Raw genomic sequence first — 16971 nt, 5'->3', positions numbered from 1 at the left:
TGGCATCTCTGTGCAGATGTGTTTGCAGAAGTCCTTGTGCCGGGGTGCAGTGGTCTTTATGCAAGGTTCTGATTCTGGCAGAGTTCTTTAAATAGTATTTCTTGTCATCAAGCATGCTAGTTTAAGGAAATTCTTTCTCTATGGTGTTCACTGGCTTGGTTTGATCAGGGTTTAGTACTCGTTGACACAAATGTCTCCGTTTTGATTCTGATAATTTTCTCAAGACTTAGGTGCTAATGAAAAAAAAGGGGCCTTGGGGCCAGTAGGTGGTGTAGTGGACAAGGTGGCTAGATTTCACATGGGAAAGTGTGCGATTCAAGTCCCAGAGATGGTGGCTTGAAAGACATGCCAAACACATGTGTGTGCATGCCCAAATTCCTGAGAGGAGAATGGAAGAGAAGGGATTGCAGTGTGGCCATTCCTCCTCAGGGGTGCTTTCTTGTCTCTCTCTGTCTTTCTCTCTCTGGTAAGCACACACTCCCCATAGAAAAACTTAGAGAAAAAAAGGGCCTTTTAAGCCTCACAGTGAGTATCATGGGAGCAAGGGTCGTCCTCATGGCTGCCTGAGCTGGCTGTGTGGCCACAAAGTTAGTGTTGGGTGACTGAAGTCCCTTCTTTAGCTCCACAGTAAGACCTGTCCAACCAATCTCTTCTGTCCTGTTTGCTAAATAACCATGAGCATATGCTGGACAGAACAGAGAGACCTTCCTCTGATGCAGTTCCTAACCAGGGAGAGGAGTATGGACGGCTAGTCCAGAAGAATCTAAAGGTTTTTGCTATAGGGTGTGCATGCTCACCAGAAAGACAGAGAGACAGAAAGTGAGAAATCATGCTCTGGGAGGATGGCCATGCTGCAATCCCTTCTCCTCCATTCTCCTCTTGGGATCTTGGGCATGCATGCTCTTGCGTCCCATGTGAGTTTAAGCTTCTGGGTCCAGGATTCAAACCATAGTCAATTACATGGAAGTCCAGCGACATAGCTGATATGCCAACTGCTAGTCCCAAGTCCAGAAGAATCTAGAAGAAAAGGAGGAAGATTAGGAGAAGATAGCAGGTAAACCTGGGGAATATGGAGATGCCAATGCTCCCCATGATCTTTTTATAGTGAGATTATCAACTCCAGATCTGTAAACTTGTTGACGTGTTGTGGTGAGACTGGTTATTGTCAAGGCCAGTGTCCACAGCCAGGAGCTAGAATTATATGGCGAGCCATCCCCTACCTTAAACAGTGAACCTAGAGACCTTTCTCCGGAACGATGGTTTTTCTATGGGGCTGAGGGGAACAGACAGATGCACTTGGGTGAACCTCTGCTCCCTCTTTGTTGGCTTTCCCTTTCCACCCACAGCAACTTAAATCATTAAAATCCTGTATAATTAAAGTTTCATCCAAGTCACACCAGTTATGTTTGCTGGCCACAGTGGAGGGTATAAATATCTCAGAAAGGCATAAAGACAGAGGCTGCTTCCTGCCCGCGGTTCCCTCTGCACAGGATACTGTCTGTTACTGTGTGTGCTCTCAGGGGCATGGCCAGGGCTGACCTTTCTCTTCCCACCAGCCCTGCTCTGACCTTGGTTCTATGGGTTTATTGACATGACTTGGGTCTAAGGGTGATCAGTTCTTGGTGGGGAGTGAATGGCTTTGCTCTACTCCTTCTAGAACTTTCTCTTCTTTCTCCATTAAGAATTTCGTCTTTTGCTTTGAATGTGCTTAGATGAAAATATCTAAACAAATGCTTTATTATCTCATTTAACTTGAAAACAGGAGTTGATCTTCCTTTTTTCCCCATCTCTATGCCATCAGGTTCATTTCTCTGAAACGCAGTTTGTTTTAAGCTATTTTATTTTATTTTGCTATGCCATAGGGCATATGCACTTGTATGCCAGAGAGAGAGAGAGAGAGAGAGAGAGAGAGAGAGAAATGATCCCTGGGGGTGGTGGTGGTGGTGGGCATGTTGCAATCCTTTCTCCTTCATTCTCCTCTCAGAATTTTGTGTATGCATGCACACTTGTTTGGCATGATTTTTAAGCCACTGAGTCTGGGATTCAATCCGTACAGTTGGCCATGTGGATCCAGCAACTTAACCTCCTCACCACCTGCTGGCCCCATTTTGAGCGATTTAATTGCCCAAAACCCCACAATGTTTTTGCATTACTTACAAAAGGAGATTAAGAGCCTGCTTTCTGCCAGTTCATTCACTAAACAACACAATTTTGAGCACATATCACGTGCCAGGCTCAGGTAGGATATCTTCTGTCACAGGTTCTCTGGAAGATTGTGTGGCCACACATGGTTTCCTACCCTGTGATGGGGTGACCATGTGTCGTGGGCACTGAGCATGTCTCTAAGTTATGTAGTACCATCCTTGGTGTGGGGCGTCATTGTATCAGCTGAGACTTTGCTGTTACATTCCCTTCAGCTCATACACTGTGACAGCCTTGGGGTCAGCATGACCGACATAGCAGAGCTCAAGGCAAGACTTTGAGTTCAAGTAGTTTATCTAGGAGTGGCCCCAGGTAAGTGAGTGATGAAGTGAGACAGGAAGCGAATAAAGCTACCAAAGGGTGTGTAACAAAACTTATTAACCCCATAGGAAACTGGAGGCCAATTCCTCTGGGGGGGTCTGGGGAGCAGTCTAGAACATGCCTTGGAGTTATCCTCTCTGAAGCTCCAGGTGGTGGGATGTTGCCTGGCACGTGTCCTCAGGTGGTGTGGGCTGGGAAGCTCAGGACCCTAAACACTCTCGACTCCCTGCTTGCCCACATGACCCACAGTTACATCAAGGACCTCAGGTAGACTCCCTGATATTTGACCTCAGTAACCTTCCACACAAAGGGGTGAGGTCGGGGTGACATGACCGAGGACTGACAGATTTGCTACAGTGGGAGAGATTCCTCTCTGTGCTCAGAGAGTGCCCTTGCAGTTGGTTCTCATCATGTGCAGTAGTTATGTTCTAGAAAGTCACTATGAACCAGATTAGCTAATACCAAACAGGTGATTCCAGAAGAAGTACACAATTAAGTATCTATAAGTTTTTCGTCACATTTAGACAACCCATCAGTGCATAACCCTGTTTTCTGTGTTTCTGTTTAAAAATAGCTTATTTAATATGTAATTTGGGTCCATTAGTGTTGGGTTCATGGTCACCAGTACCACAACTCATGTCTGAACAAAACTGATTGAACACAAGCGTTTCCTCCATAAGAGAGAGAGAGAGAGAGAGAGAGAGAGAGAGAGAAATGATCCCTGGGGGTGGTGGTGGTGGTGGGCATGTTGCAATCCTTTCTCCTTCATTCTCCTCTCAGAATTTTGTGTATGCATGCACACTTGTTTGGCATGATTTTTAAGCCACTGAGTCTGGGATTCAATCCGTACAGTTGGCCATGTGGATCCAGCAACTTAACCTCCTCACCACCTGCTGGCCCCATTTTGAGCGATTTAATTGCCCAAAACCCCACAATGTTTTTGCATTACTTACAAAAGGAGATTAAGAGCCTGCTTTCTGCCAGTTCATTCACTAAACAACACAATTTTGAGCACATATCACGTGCCAGGCTCAGGTAGGATATCTTCTGTCACAGGTTCTCTGGAAGATTGTGTGGCCACACATGGTTTCCTACCCTGTGATGGGGTGACCATGTGTCGTGGGCACTGAGCATGTCTCTAAGTTATGTAGTACCATCCTTGGTGTGGGGCGTCATTGTATCAGCTGAGACTTTGCTGTTACATTCCCTTCAGCTCATACACTGTGACAGCCTTGGGGTCAGCATGACCGACATAGCAGAGCTCAAGGCAAGACTTTGAGTTCAAGTAGTTTATCTAGGAGTGGCCCCAGGTAAGTGAGTGATGAAGTGAGACAGGAAGCGAATAAAGCTACCAAAGGGTGTGTAACAAAACTTATTAACCCCATAGGAAACTGGAGGCCAATTCCTCTGGGGGGGTCTGGGGAGCAGTCTAGAACATGCCTTGGAGTTATCCTCTCTGAAGCTCCAGGTGGTGGGATGTTGCCTGGCACGTGTCCTCAGGTGGTGTGGGCTGGGAAGCTCAGGACCCTAAACACTCTCGACTCCCTGCTTGCCCACATGACCCACAGTTACATCAAGGACCTCAGGTAGACTCCCTGATATTTGACCTCAGTAACCTTCCACACAAAGGGGTGAGGTCGGGGTGACATGACTGAGGACTGACAGATTTGCTACAGTGGGAGAGATTCCTCTCTGTGCTCAGAGAGTGCCCTTGCAGTTGGTTCTCATCATGTGCAGTAGTTATGTTCTAGAAAGTCACTATGAACCAGATTAGCTAATACCAAACAGGTGATTCCAGAAGAAGTACACAATTAAGTATCTATAAGTTTTTCGTCACATTTAGACAACCCATCAGTGCATAACCCTGTTTTCTGTGTTTCTGTTTAAAAATAGCTTATTTAATATGTAATTTGGGTCCATTAGTGTTGGGTTCATGGTCACCAGTACCACAACTCATGTCTGAACAAAGCTGATTGAACACAAGCGTTTCCTCCATAAGGCTCATTACAGACTCTTTGTCTGGAACACTAGACTGTGCCTCAGCCCTGTGCTTGGACAGTCACTTTAAACAATGGAACAACCAACAACAATGAAATGTGTGAAACTGTGGCACTAAATTGACTGTGAAAGGACACTTGTTTGCAGAATGAGAACTGGAGCAAGAAATCAGAGCAGCACCTGCTGGCCCTCAGCTGGGAATGTGCGTGTTGGGCAACTCAGAGTTTTTGCTTATCTATGCATGTCTGCAGATATCTGTGAAATCGACTTGAGTGTTGACGCTGGGGGGTTACAAATACATTTGAGGGAGTAGATGAATTTGAAAATAAGGAATTTGTGAATAATGCTGTTTGATTGTATTTTACCTTACAACAAATAAGGGAATGCTAAGTGAGGTTTAGAAGAGTTGATCACATTAAGTATGGCCTGTGTTGTTATATGGTTGAAGACATGATCAGGGCAGACCTGTGTAACCAGTCAGAAGTCTGTCATGTGGTCATTGGTCTAGAACCACTCATTTAAACGCCCATTGGTTATGTTACTTAATAACAGAATCGAATTAGAATAGTTAGGCTCTGGCAAATTCAATATAATTTCTTGGAGACACTGGTATTTTGATTTGCATTGACATAGAAGTCAGTGACTGAATTAGATGAATAGCCATAGGATTGCTGAACTGAGTACACTTTGGGTCACTCTTAAATGTGTTGTACATGAAGGGGCTTAGGAATATGACCTGGTTTGGGAATAAGAAAGTGGAATGAGATTTTTCTTTTTCTTACTTTTTTTTTTTTTTAGACATGTTTTTGTTATAGGGCGTGTACGCTCGCTGGAGAGACAGAGAGAGATAGAAAGTGAGAAATCATCCCCTCGGGGGATAGCCATGTCACAATCCCTTCTCCTTCTTTCTTCTCTTGGGATTTTAGGCATGCATGCACATGCACCCACACAAGTTTCAGGCCTCCGGGTCTAGGACTTGAACTGCAGTTGACTACAGGGGAGTCCAGTGGCATAACCATTACAGAGCTGCTGGTCCTGAAGCAAGAGGTGCTAATTTGTATAAGTAAGAGGAAATAAAATACATTTTATGTCAATGTGTGGCTATATTTAATATAAAAATTAAAATGTTTGTACATAAACATAGACATATATATAATTTATTATTTATTTCTTCCATGTGAGGAAGAGAGAGACAGACACTCCCAACAGGGTCTTCATGCCACAATCCATCCCCAGTCTTAGCCTGGATCATGGGTACATGCATGTGCATGGAGCATGCTCAGGAAAGTCCGGGATGTGAGCCTAGGACCTTTCCCACGTGGGTCCAGTTGCATTTCCTTTGCTCCATCACCTAACCCTGACAAGTATATTTTATTTATTTATTTATTTATTTATTTATTTATTTATTTTGAAGAGAGATTTTTGCTATAGGGTGTATACACTCACTAGAGAGACAGAGAGAGAGAGAGATGGAAAGACAGAAAACAAGAAATCACCTCCCAGAGGGGCTGACCATGCTGCAATCCCCTCTCCTCCACTCTCCTCTTGGAATCTTGGGCATGCATGCACATGCATCTGGTGTGAGTTTAAGCCACCGGGTCCAGGACTTGAACTGCGATGGACTACATGGGAGTCCAATGGCATAGCCATTATGCCAACTGCTGGTTCCTATGTTAATCATTTTTAAGCATATAGTTCGGTGGCATTAAGTACACTGACAATGTTGTACAACTGTCACTGCTATTCATTTCCAATATGTAATGTTTTCATCATTGCCACAGAAACTGTGTCCATTAATAATAATTAAACACGAAATCCCCCCACAAAGACTCCCCTTGAGGAACTTCAGTGAGGTGCCTTTCAGCCATCTCCTGACTAGGCCTTGACCTTGGCCTTTATCCTTGTCAGACTGGCTTTGCCCAGTTTCAGCAAGAATCCTGCTAAGTCATGTTAGAGAGAGCCTTCCACCCTGGGTATCTGATCCCCCTCAATATCTGATCTGTTTTCTCATCCCCACCCACCCCCTGGGTGCTTTCTGATCAGCCTGGCCTGCCTTCAGCAAGGATCCTGTTAGGTCGGTTTAGCAAGGTTCCTCCCTACTCTGTCTTCTCTTAGCAATTCTCAATCCACTCCCCGCAACCCACAACTTGTTCTCTACTATAAGTCCCCACTTTTCTTTGATATATTTGGAATTGAGTCTAGTTTATAATGAGGCTTTCTTTTTCCTTATTGCAGTAATTCCTGAAGAAAATTCACTTTTACCATGTTAACTATTGTCACCTTCTGGTTTTCTGTAACACTCCCCGCACTGGGTACCCCACAACTTTTTTCTATAAATTTGCCTATTCTAGGTACCTCATTTTTTTAGTCCATTTAAGTTGCTGTAACAAAATACCATACACTTGGTGGCTTTTAAACAATAGAAATTTAATTCTCACAATTTCGGAGATGGATAAGATAATGATCTGGTGTCTGGTGAGGGCCTTTCCCTGGTTCGTGTATTGTGCTATCTTGCCATCACCTTGCATGGTGGAAGGGACAGACAGGCTCCCTCAGGCTATTTTTTTATAAGGACACTAGTCCGATCTGTGAAATTCCCCCTCATGACTTTGTCACCTCCCAAAGACCCCACTTAATGCTCTCAGACTGTTTTATTCATTTTCTTTAAAGTGAGCCACAAACAGAAGATAGCAGAGAGATAGAGAAATGGAGAAAGTACCACCGCTCCCCCCCATGGGGTGTAGTCACACCACGATCCCTTCTCCAACTCTCCAGTCTGTCAGGATTTTGAGCACATGCACTCAGTTTGTTTTTCAAGTTATTAGGGCTGGGATTCCAACCATAGTTGGCTATGTGGCTTCCTTAACCACTAAGCTATGAGGCCAATCCTGATACTATCATGTTGGTGACTAGGCTTTATATGTGAAGGGGGGGGCGTGTAAAAAGGTTCAGACCATAGTGCTAAAATAAGTGGAATCATATCATATTTGTTCTTTTGGATCTAGCATATTATAGTCAGCATGCTATCTTCATGGTTCATTCATGCTGTAGCATGCATTCAAATATCATTCCTTTCTAAAACTGAATAATATTCTACTGTATGAAAAGTCAATGAATTTCAAACATTGAATCTGTAAAGAATAGAAAGTTCTATTTAGGGTTTTGGGAGTTGTAACCCGGGAATCATTATCCAGATTGAGTCAGTGCTTCAAAGGGAAAGGAATCAAGAGTGAGGGTTTATAAGGACAAAGGTTCTAGTCATTATGTCACAAGGCAATTAAAACTGAAAGGGAGGCTTCTGTTAAAGTTCGGAAGGAATGTTACCTGACGGATGGAAAATAAAGGAGAAGTGTATCTGAACAATAAAGATGTCCACAAAACAACGTTTCAGCGATGACTTGGCAGCATCTCGAGCTCTTTCGGGTGCTTTATTTCAGACACCTGGCGTTAAGGGGCGAGATGGACCGATTGCTCACATTCCTAAGAAAGCCACAAGCGTGTTTATATTTTATTTCTTTGTTCGTGCTGATTCAGGCAGACTGGAATAGTCTGTTTCAGGATCTATCTACTCCCTTATAGTTTCCATTTGACGATGTAGATTTTAACACAAGTGCCTCCATTTTGGTCTGATCTGTTGGAGCCAAGGGCAAGAGCTTAGTCCAAAACAATGGGCTCCTATAATTTTTATTTAGCACTATGTACCACATCGTATCCATTCATCTATTCATAGGTGCATGGGTTGTTTCCATCACTTGGCCATATGAATAATGCTGCTGTGAACACTCATGGACAAGTATCTCTTTGAGTCCCTGCTTTCAAGGCTTTGGGGTATGTATCTAGAAGCAGAATTGCAGAATTGTATCATAATTCTGTTTGCCTTTCTGAGGACCCAATATGTCATTTTCTACAAAGGCTGTACAATCGTTTTTTTTTTTTTTTTGGAGAGGTTTTTTTCGCTATAGGGCACATGCGCTCGCCAGACAGAGAGAGACATAGAGACAGAAAGCGAGAAATCACCCCCCAGGGGGGATGGTCATGCCGCAATCCCTTCTCCTCCATTCTCCTCTCAGGATCTTGGGCACGCATGCACACGCACCCGGCGTGAGTTTTAAGCTACCGGGTCCGGGACGCGAACCGCGGTCGACTACGTGGGAGTCCAGCGACATAGCCATTACGCTAACTGCTGGTTCCCAAAGGCTGTACAATTTTACTCTTCCACCAGCGAAGCACAAGGGTACCAGTCTCTCTACATTCTCATCAACACTTGTTATTTTCCATTTTTAAAATAATAGTCATTCTAATGTGTGTGAAGGTATCTCACTGCAGTTAAAATAATATTTTTTCTTTATTTATGAAAGAGTGCGTGCGTATCCATGTAAGAGGGAGAAAGAGAGGGAGGCGAGTACCCTCCACAGAGTCTGGTCAGGCCCTGATCCCCTTCCACAGGATTTGGGCACACACGTGTGTTCCTAGCATGTTTCAGGCTGACCTGGCTGAGAATTCAAACCGCAGTCGCCACGTGGGATCTGGCTTCTCTGAGCAGTGTGTTCCTGCTGCACGTGGAGCTGTTTTCAAACTGATTTGCTTTCCCTTAATGACTAGTGACATTGAGCACGTTCCCGTGTGCATATCGGCTATTTGTGTGTCTCATTTGGAGAGGTGTCTATTTAATGCCTTTCTCCATATTTGAACTTGTTGTTGAGTTGTACTAATACATGTTAAAAAGTGAGAAATATGAGCACTTACAGAAAGCAAATTTGAAAAGATCTGTGATGGTTAATTTTGTCCATCAAATGCCTGGGTCAAAGGATGCCCAGATATTTGGTCAAGCATTATTCTGAGCATTCCTATGCTCAGAAATCTTTTCCTTAGAAAACATAAACATTCAAGTCAGTACACTGAGCAGAGGAGATGGTCCTCCCTCTTGTGGGTGAGCCACATCCAATCAGTTGGAGACTCGAATAGAACAAAAAGCCTGACTCTCCCCCCAGTGAAGAAGAATTTCTCCTGTCTGTCTGTTTTTAAACTAGGACATTGGGGGCTAGCAGACGGTGCAATGGTCACATAGCTGGACTCCCATGTGGTCGACTGTGGTTTGAGTCCCAGAACTGGTGGCTTAAAACTCATGCTGGGCACGTGTGCATGTGTACCCAAAGTCCCTAGAGGAGAATGGAGGAGAAGGGATTGTGGTGTGGCCATCCCCATGGAGGGTGATTTCTTGCTTTCTGTCTCTCTCTGTGTCTCTGGCAAGCACATGTGCCCTATAGCAAAAATCTCTCTACAAAAAAACAAACAAACGAACTGGGATATTGACTTTTTCCTGCCTTTGGATTTGAGCTAAAACATCAGCTCTTCCTGGGTCTTGAGCCTACTTATCTTTGGATGGTAAATACACCATTAACTCTCCTGGGTCTCCAGTTTACCGACCATAGATATTGAGACGTGTCAACCTCACGTGTTACATGAGCGAATCTTTATAATACATCTTTTTCTCTATAAAGAACTATACATTCTTTTACTCTGGAGAACCCTGACTAATACAGAGATTGATTTATCGAGGAGAGTCAATGACAGTTTCTGTTCAAATCTTTCTGTTATTGAAATAATTTGCTGTATGGAGACATACAACAATTAAATTACAAAAATAATGTACTGCTTGTAATGGATATGAAATAAAATCTGTATGAGTTGTTACACATTACAATCTTTTAGTATATCTGTTCACTAGTATAGCTTTTACTTTTTAGGTGATGGTGACATTCTGGCCTTGTTCTCTCATTCCAAGAGCCCTTTGTCTAATTGGCTTGGGAGCAGCTGGTGGGCGCATGTCACAGAGAGGTCGGCCAGTCCTCTACGGGGCCTACTGTCTTAAAGCATCCTACATTACCCTGTGAAAAGGTAAGACAATACAATGAGTGTCATATTCCTTACTCGTGTAACCAGACAGACTTAAGCACTAGTCCTTCGTGATGTTTCCTAAAATCAAGAGCAAATATTTTATATTTCTCTTATAGTTCATTGCTTTTTGAGGCATGAGGAATAAAATAACATGTTAAGCTCTTAATAAGGTCACTTGTGCCCGACATATTCTGCATAGTTGCTTCAAGATCTGCCAACATCTCATTGACAGTAAAGGAGTGCTACTTCTTGCATCCAGGAGGCTCTGTTCCCTTTGGAGAAACCTTGGTGTGGTCCACCAGCCAGAAGCATTGTCACCACCTGTGGCTCTCTGTAGACGTAGAAACTCCAGCCCATCCCAGACCTACTATTGATGGATTTGAGCCTGCATTTTAACAAGATCCCAGGTGATTCCTAGTGTGCATTAAAGTCTGAGGAGCGCAAGTTTCAAGTACCGATGTGTCTCGTATTTGTTTCACTTGAATTCTTTCAATAAAATAATTTTACAGCTTGAAGGGGATTTAGAAGCTATCTGTTCTTGTGTTTTATTTCTTATTTTGTAGATGGAAAAACTAGAGTTCAGAGATATTAAATGTATTTTCCATTGTCATGCTGAGCTGGGCTTAGATATAGGGCTCATAGCCGCTATTGGAATTTTTTCAGTTAGAATTTATTGCTTCTCCATACTCTCAGTGTTAATTCAGATAAAGTCTTTATAGATTTAAGAAATGGCAGGGTGTTAGAATCAACATCCTGATTTGGCAGATGAGAAAAACAAGGTCTGGGGAGATGAATTAAGTTACTTAAGACAAGAGTATAAACAATCAGTCTGGACAGGCACGATTATTAATTTTAAAAATCCTCAACTGTATTGGCTTTAAACAAGAAAGTTACTCATCTTCTTACTCTTGTTATACTTTTATGTGGATTGACTCAAAGCCTCAAGTTGTCTGTAACTGTCCTATTATCGCTTCGAGATCCATGTTAGAGGACAAGTACTAATTGTAGCATTACTGATAACCATGGCAAGGGGAATAGCATGGCACAGTCTATAAAGGCTTTTTCTTCTTCTTTTATTTTTTAATTATTTTAGTGTTTTGTCATTGGGCTCCTGTGCTTTCCAGAGAGAGACAGAAAGAGGGAAAGTGAGAAATCATCCCCCTGTAAGGATGGCCACATGCAATTCCTTCTCCTCATGGGATTTTAGGCATGCATGCACATGAACCTGGTGTGAGTTTCAGTCCCCCAGGTCTGGGACTTGAACTGCAGTTGGCCATAGTGTGAGTCCAGCACGTTACCTATTATGCCATTTACTATTCCCCACCCCTACCATGCCATTGACTATCTCTCACCCCATACAGGCTTTCAAAACAGCCTGCAAATGACACGTCACTGTTTTTATTTCATTGGCCAAAATAAGTCATATGACCATGCTTGACAACAAAAGGACAGAAGATAACATCAGTGGTGTGTCTGTAAATATTTAGCAACTGATTTATAGCCCTTACTAGTTTCGTGGTATAAATATTCTCTTTATGACTGATATAAGGCTACTAATAAGATGCTATTAAATGTGTTGGTGCAAAGAGAAGTGCACAATAGGCTTCCCTAACTGACTTAATTCCAGAGCACTGCTGAATAATGCTCTCATCTGAATGGTAATGGCGAAGTGCTCTTTGTTGTCTATCAAAGGAAGGTCGGATATGAAAATAGCAGGTGTTTGGGAATACATAGAAGTAGCAAATCCTGGGGCTAGCAGATGGCACAGTGGTTGCATCATTGAATTCTCACAGAGTCGACAGTGGGTCAAGTCCTGAACCCAGTAGCTAAAACTCACGCTTGGTGCATGTGCATGCATGCCCTAAATCCTGAGAGGAGAATGAAGGAGAAGAGATTGCGATGTGGCCATCCCCCCCTACCCCCCAGGGGCGACTTCTCACTTTCTGTCTCTCTGTCTCTATCTCTCTGGTGAGTGTATCTTCCCTATAGCAAAAATCTCTCTTTAAAAAAAAAAAAGAAGGGGGACCAGCAAATGGCATAATGGCTGCATCGCTGGACCCTCATGTAGTCGACCGTGGTTTGAGTCCCATATCCGGTGGCTTAAACTCACACTGGGCACATGTGCGTGTGGGCCCAAGATCCCGAGAGGAGAATGGAGGAGAAAGGATTGTGGCGAGGCCATCTCCACTGGGGGGTGATTTTTCGCCTTCTGTCTCTGTCTTTCTGGCGAGCATACGTGTCCTGTAGCAAAAACTTCTCAAAAAAAAAAAAAAAAAGGGGATGTTATTGTCCTCTATATTTTGGAGAATATAAAAATTCAGTGGAATTACATAATTTTTCCAAGGTCACAAAGCTGAGTACGAGGAAAGGCTGAGATTCACCCCAAGACAGGGGGACTCCACCATCCAGACTCTTGACCACTGTGCAGTTGTACACCACAGAAATCAAGAAAGACAGGGCCTTCCCAGACAGAGCAAACCACTGAGTTTGATTATTTAAAGAAGCAGACGGCTGAAAGGAAACATGTCACCAAGCCTAATCATTCAAAAAAGGCTTTTTTTTTTTTGGAGAGGATTTTTTTTTTTTTTTTTTTTTTTTTTGCTACAGGGCGTGTGTGCTCGCCAGAAAGACAGAGAGACAGAAAGTGAGAAATCACCCTCCAGGGGGTATGGCCATGCCTCAATCCCTTCTCCGCCATTCTCCTTTTGGGATCTAGGGCATGTGTGCACCCGTGCTCGGCGTGAGCTTAAGCCACTGGGTCCAGGACTTGAACCGTGATCAACTACATGGGAGTTCAGCCACATAGCCATTATGCTAACTGCTGGTCCCCCCAAAAGGCTTTGATCTCTTCAAAAGTATCTTCACTGTTCTTCAACTCATATCCATATCCTATCTTCTTCTAGGAGGGAGTTTTAGGTGACCGACATCTCCACCAAATGATTTGTGCTTAATGTCAGCAGGGACGGCACCGTGTCCTGATGCCTCTTGGGGGCAGTGCTAGTCTTCAGAACACATGAATGTCTACAGAGTCAAATCATGACCTCCTGATTTCATTCTCAGATGCCCACGAAGTAACTCTATTCTCTCAGAATGGTTCTTCAAACATTGGGAAGCATCTTCACTCTCGGTTTTTTCCCTGGGTTGAATAGCCTCAGTTGAGACATCCTTCATCATCCTCATTGGTTTCACCCAGACAAGGTTGTCTTTTATTTTTCCTCCCCAAAGTTGAACCTTTGTACTTGGGACCTTGTATGAAGTACGTCAGGATTGTTGCTTTCCCCTGGCATTAGTACAGTGCCTCCACTGAAAGAGAATATGGGAACGTCACGATCTTTCTGCCTCCCCTCTGCCCCCACTTCCTGTGCTCCTTCTCCATCATGGGAATCCTCTAAGGAGAGGACATGCCTGAGAGTGTTTCTCACCTTCTCCAGAGAAAGCCTCCTTCACAGCTTTAGCCCTTTCCACCAGACTCAACTTAGCTTGGTTTTAGTATCTCTGGCCTTATTTTTATAGGTCCTCTTACTGTTGTGTCCTTGGCTTTGCAGGAGTTGTGACAACCTTGTCTGATTTTCATTCTCCTGGGCTTGTCCGGAGCTAGTCTGGAGCCCTCTCTGTCTGAGCAATCCTATTCTCTTTTTTGAAACTCTTGGGATCAGCAGCAGGACACAGATCTGAGCATGGGTCTTGCACCTTCTGAAGTGCCTCGTTATTAGGAAGACAGGTCCAAAGCAGCTCTTCTTTCACCACTTCCTTTCCTTTCGGAGAAGTGAGATCGCGAGCAAGGCAAGTTAAGTCCCGGCAGCTAGAAGGTGGCCTGATTTTCAGGAAGAAATTTCTAGTGTTTCCGGGCAATTGAGGCCCTCCTACTTCCATCCATAACTTGTCCAGGTGTCAACTTCGTAAGTGTCAGGAGTACACGAACAGACTCCTCCAGGATCCTCCCGACGCCTCTTTTATTCCTTTCTCTATGCTCGATACATGTAGGTGTGTGTACATATAATCTTACCTAGATTTCTCTGCTCTAATTTTCTTCTTTCTTTTCTTTATTCACTATTGAGGGGAGATCTTGGGCACTCAGGGTGTGTCAGCACGTTTCAGGCTGACTGGACTGGGAATGCAGACTGTGGGATCTAGCTTCTCTCGAGCAGTGCATTAACGCCACACTGCCAAGTGGCCCCTGTAATTCTTTTTTTTTTTTTTTTTAATTTTTCAGTTCATTTGGATGCATGTGTATGTGTGTGTGTGTGTGTGTGCGAGAGAGAGAGAGAGAGAGAAAATGCCTCCCACACCACAATTCCTTCTCTTTCATGTCTCACTCCTTTTGGGGATTTTGGTCATGTACTCACATGTGTCAGGCATGTTTTTTTTCAAGCTGCCAGGTCCAGGACTTGAACTGTGCAGTTGGCCATGTGGGATCCAGCTCCTTAACAACCATGTCACCAGCTGGCCTTGGTCCTGTAGTTTTTTTCTTGTACTCACAGATTCTCTAAACACTAGAGTGACCAGAAGTTCTATAATAGTTTGCTTGGGATGATCCTAGTTTACCTATTTGTTCTTGGAGTAATTAATAATTAACACCTTTTTGCTATTGAAAGTGTGCTAGTTTGGACTGTAAGTTATCCAGTCACCCCATCAAAGCCTCCTTCCCGCATTCTGTATCCTGCCTCACAGTTTGTGTCTGACATTGGAAATAAACATAAAAACAACATATATATCCCTGACCCTTTACCTTCCAAACCCACACGTCTGGCTCTTGGGGACTTTTCCAGTCACACGCTTCTGGACATGTGAAGTCCCATATGGCTGAAGGGTGTCACATACCCTACTGTATCTTTTTCCCATTGAGTTCTTTCACCCCTTAGTGTCAGCATGGTGGTTCTCAGGATTGTTTCACGCAGAGCGTGCAGGCATGGCTAAACCCTAGCCAGTCCTAAGCCACGGTCTGGGAGGATGGGCTATACCTAATGTACAGGTGAACTAGCTTGAAATATTTCCTTCTCTTTCTCTTGTTTTCACCAATCCATGACCTGAGTTATTATTGAAAAACGTTTGCCCTGGAATGCTTTATTGCATGCAGTAAGCAGGCTGCAGATGGGAATCACCTCTACCTTTTCCCTATTCTTAGAGCGGTGAGAACAGCCTGGCCAAGTGGTCACCTGTAGCCAGAAAGAAACAACCTAATCCCCACAGGCCACAGAAAACGTCCTCTCTGCCTCTCCACTTCTTGGAATGTAAGCCGTGTTGAGTGTCAAGTTCTTAGCTGCCTCCCCGGAACAAGCTCCTCTTTGACCTCTTCTAGTTGGAGAGAGGCAGTGTAGGTTCGTGGTCAGGATTGTGGCTTCGGAGCCACACAGTGCTGGTTTTGTTCTTTGCTTTGTGGCCTCAAGCAAGTTACTTTATTTCAAAGTCTCCTTGTTTGTAAAATCACGAGGTAATGATTCTCACCCTATGGGATTGAAGGAAAGTAACTAGTCATGGATAGAATATGCGGAGAATTGTGCCTGGCAATTCCCAATCTCCCCAGTGTACTTTGTAAGCTTAGTTATTATTATTATCATCAGTTTTATTGTCACAACTAAAGGAATCAATTCCCCTTATGAAGCCGACAGCAGCTTCTGACGCAGTGACACCAATCATAGTGTCAACAAGGAAGGTCTAAGGGTGGTGCTGTTCTTCTCTCCTGGGTGGCTGTTAGTGGCTGAGAATGCCAGTCAACCAACCAGCTCATAGGCCAAGTGGTGGGAGAAGAGTGGCTCTCTGGGTGTGAGCACTTTAAGTGGCTTGAGTTTTAGCTTCCGTTTTGCAGAGTCGTCCTCTTTTCATTGTCAGGGCCTGTGTGCTCTTGCCAGAGAGAGTGAGAGAGAAAGCATCCCCTAGTGGGGCATGATCATTCTATAACCCTCTTCCTCCATTTCTCTATATGTCTGGATTTTGGACATACATGCACATGTACATGTACCTGGCATGTTTTTTGAGTCTCTGGGGTCAAGATTTGAACTGCAGTCAGGATCTGGTTCCCTGTATGGTACTTAACTGCCGCGCCAGGGACCAGTCTGCGTCTTCGCTTTTTAACTCAATGAGGGATAACATCCATCGTAGCTTTTCTTCCGAGGAAGGAGAATGGGAGAAGATAGTGAAGAGAAGCCGAGATCTCAAGCTGATCCTGAATTTGTAGGCTTACCATATAGAGCCTCCCAATAAGGTCATGGACATGCCTAACAGTGTGAACCCCAGGGAAATCTGGGTACTTCTGCTCAGGCATAATTTCCCCCAGAGGTCAGAGGAATGATCTCTGTTTCTTTTTTTTTTTTTTTTCTTAAGGGCACGTGCGCTCACCAGAAAGACAGAGAGAGACAGAGAGACATAAAGTGAGACATCACCCCCCGGGAAGATGGCCATGCTGCAATCATTTCTCCTCCATTCTCCTCTTGGGACCTTGGACACACACACACTCACCCAGCGTGAGTATAAGCCACTGGGTCCGGGATTCAAACCACGGTCGACTCCATGGGAGTCCAGTGATGAAGCCATTATGCCAACTGCTGGTCCAGA

The sequence above is a fragment of the Tupaia chinensis genome, unplaced genomic scaffold (genome assembly GCF_000334495.1).
Source record: "Tupaia chinensis unplaced genomic scaffold, TupChi_1.0 Scaffold143836_1, whole genome shotgun sequence".
Lineage (NCBI taxonomy): Eukaryota > Metazoa > Chordata > Mammalia > Scandentia > Tupaiidae > Tupaia > Tupaia belangeri.
Note: the sequence above shows the minus strand (reverse complement) of the source record.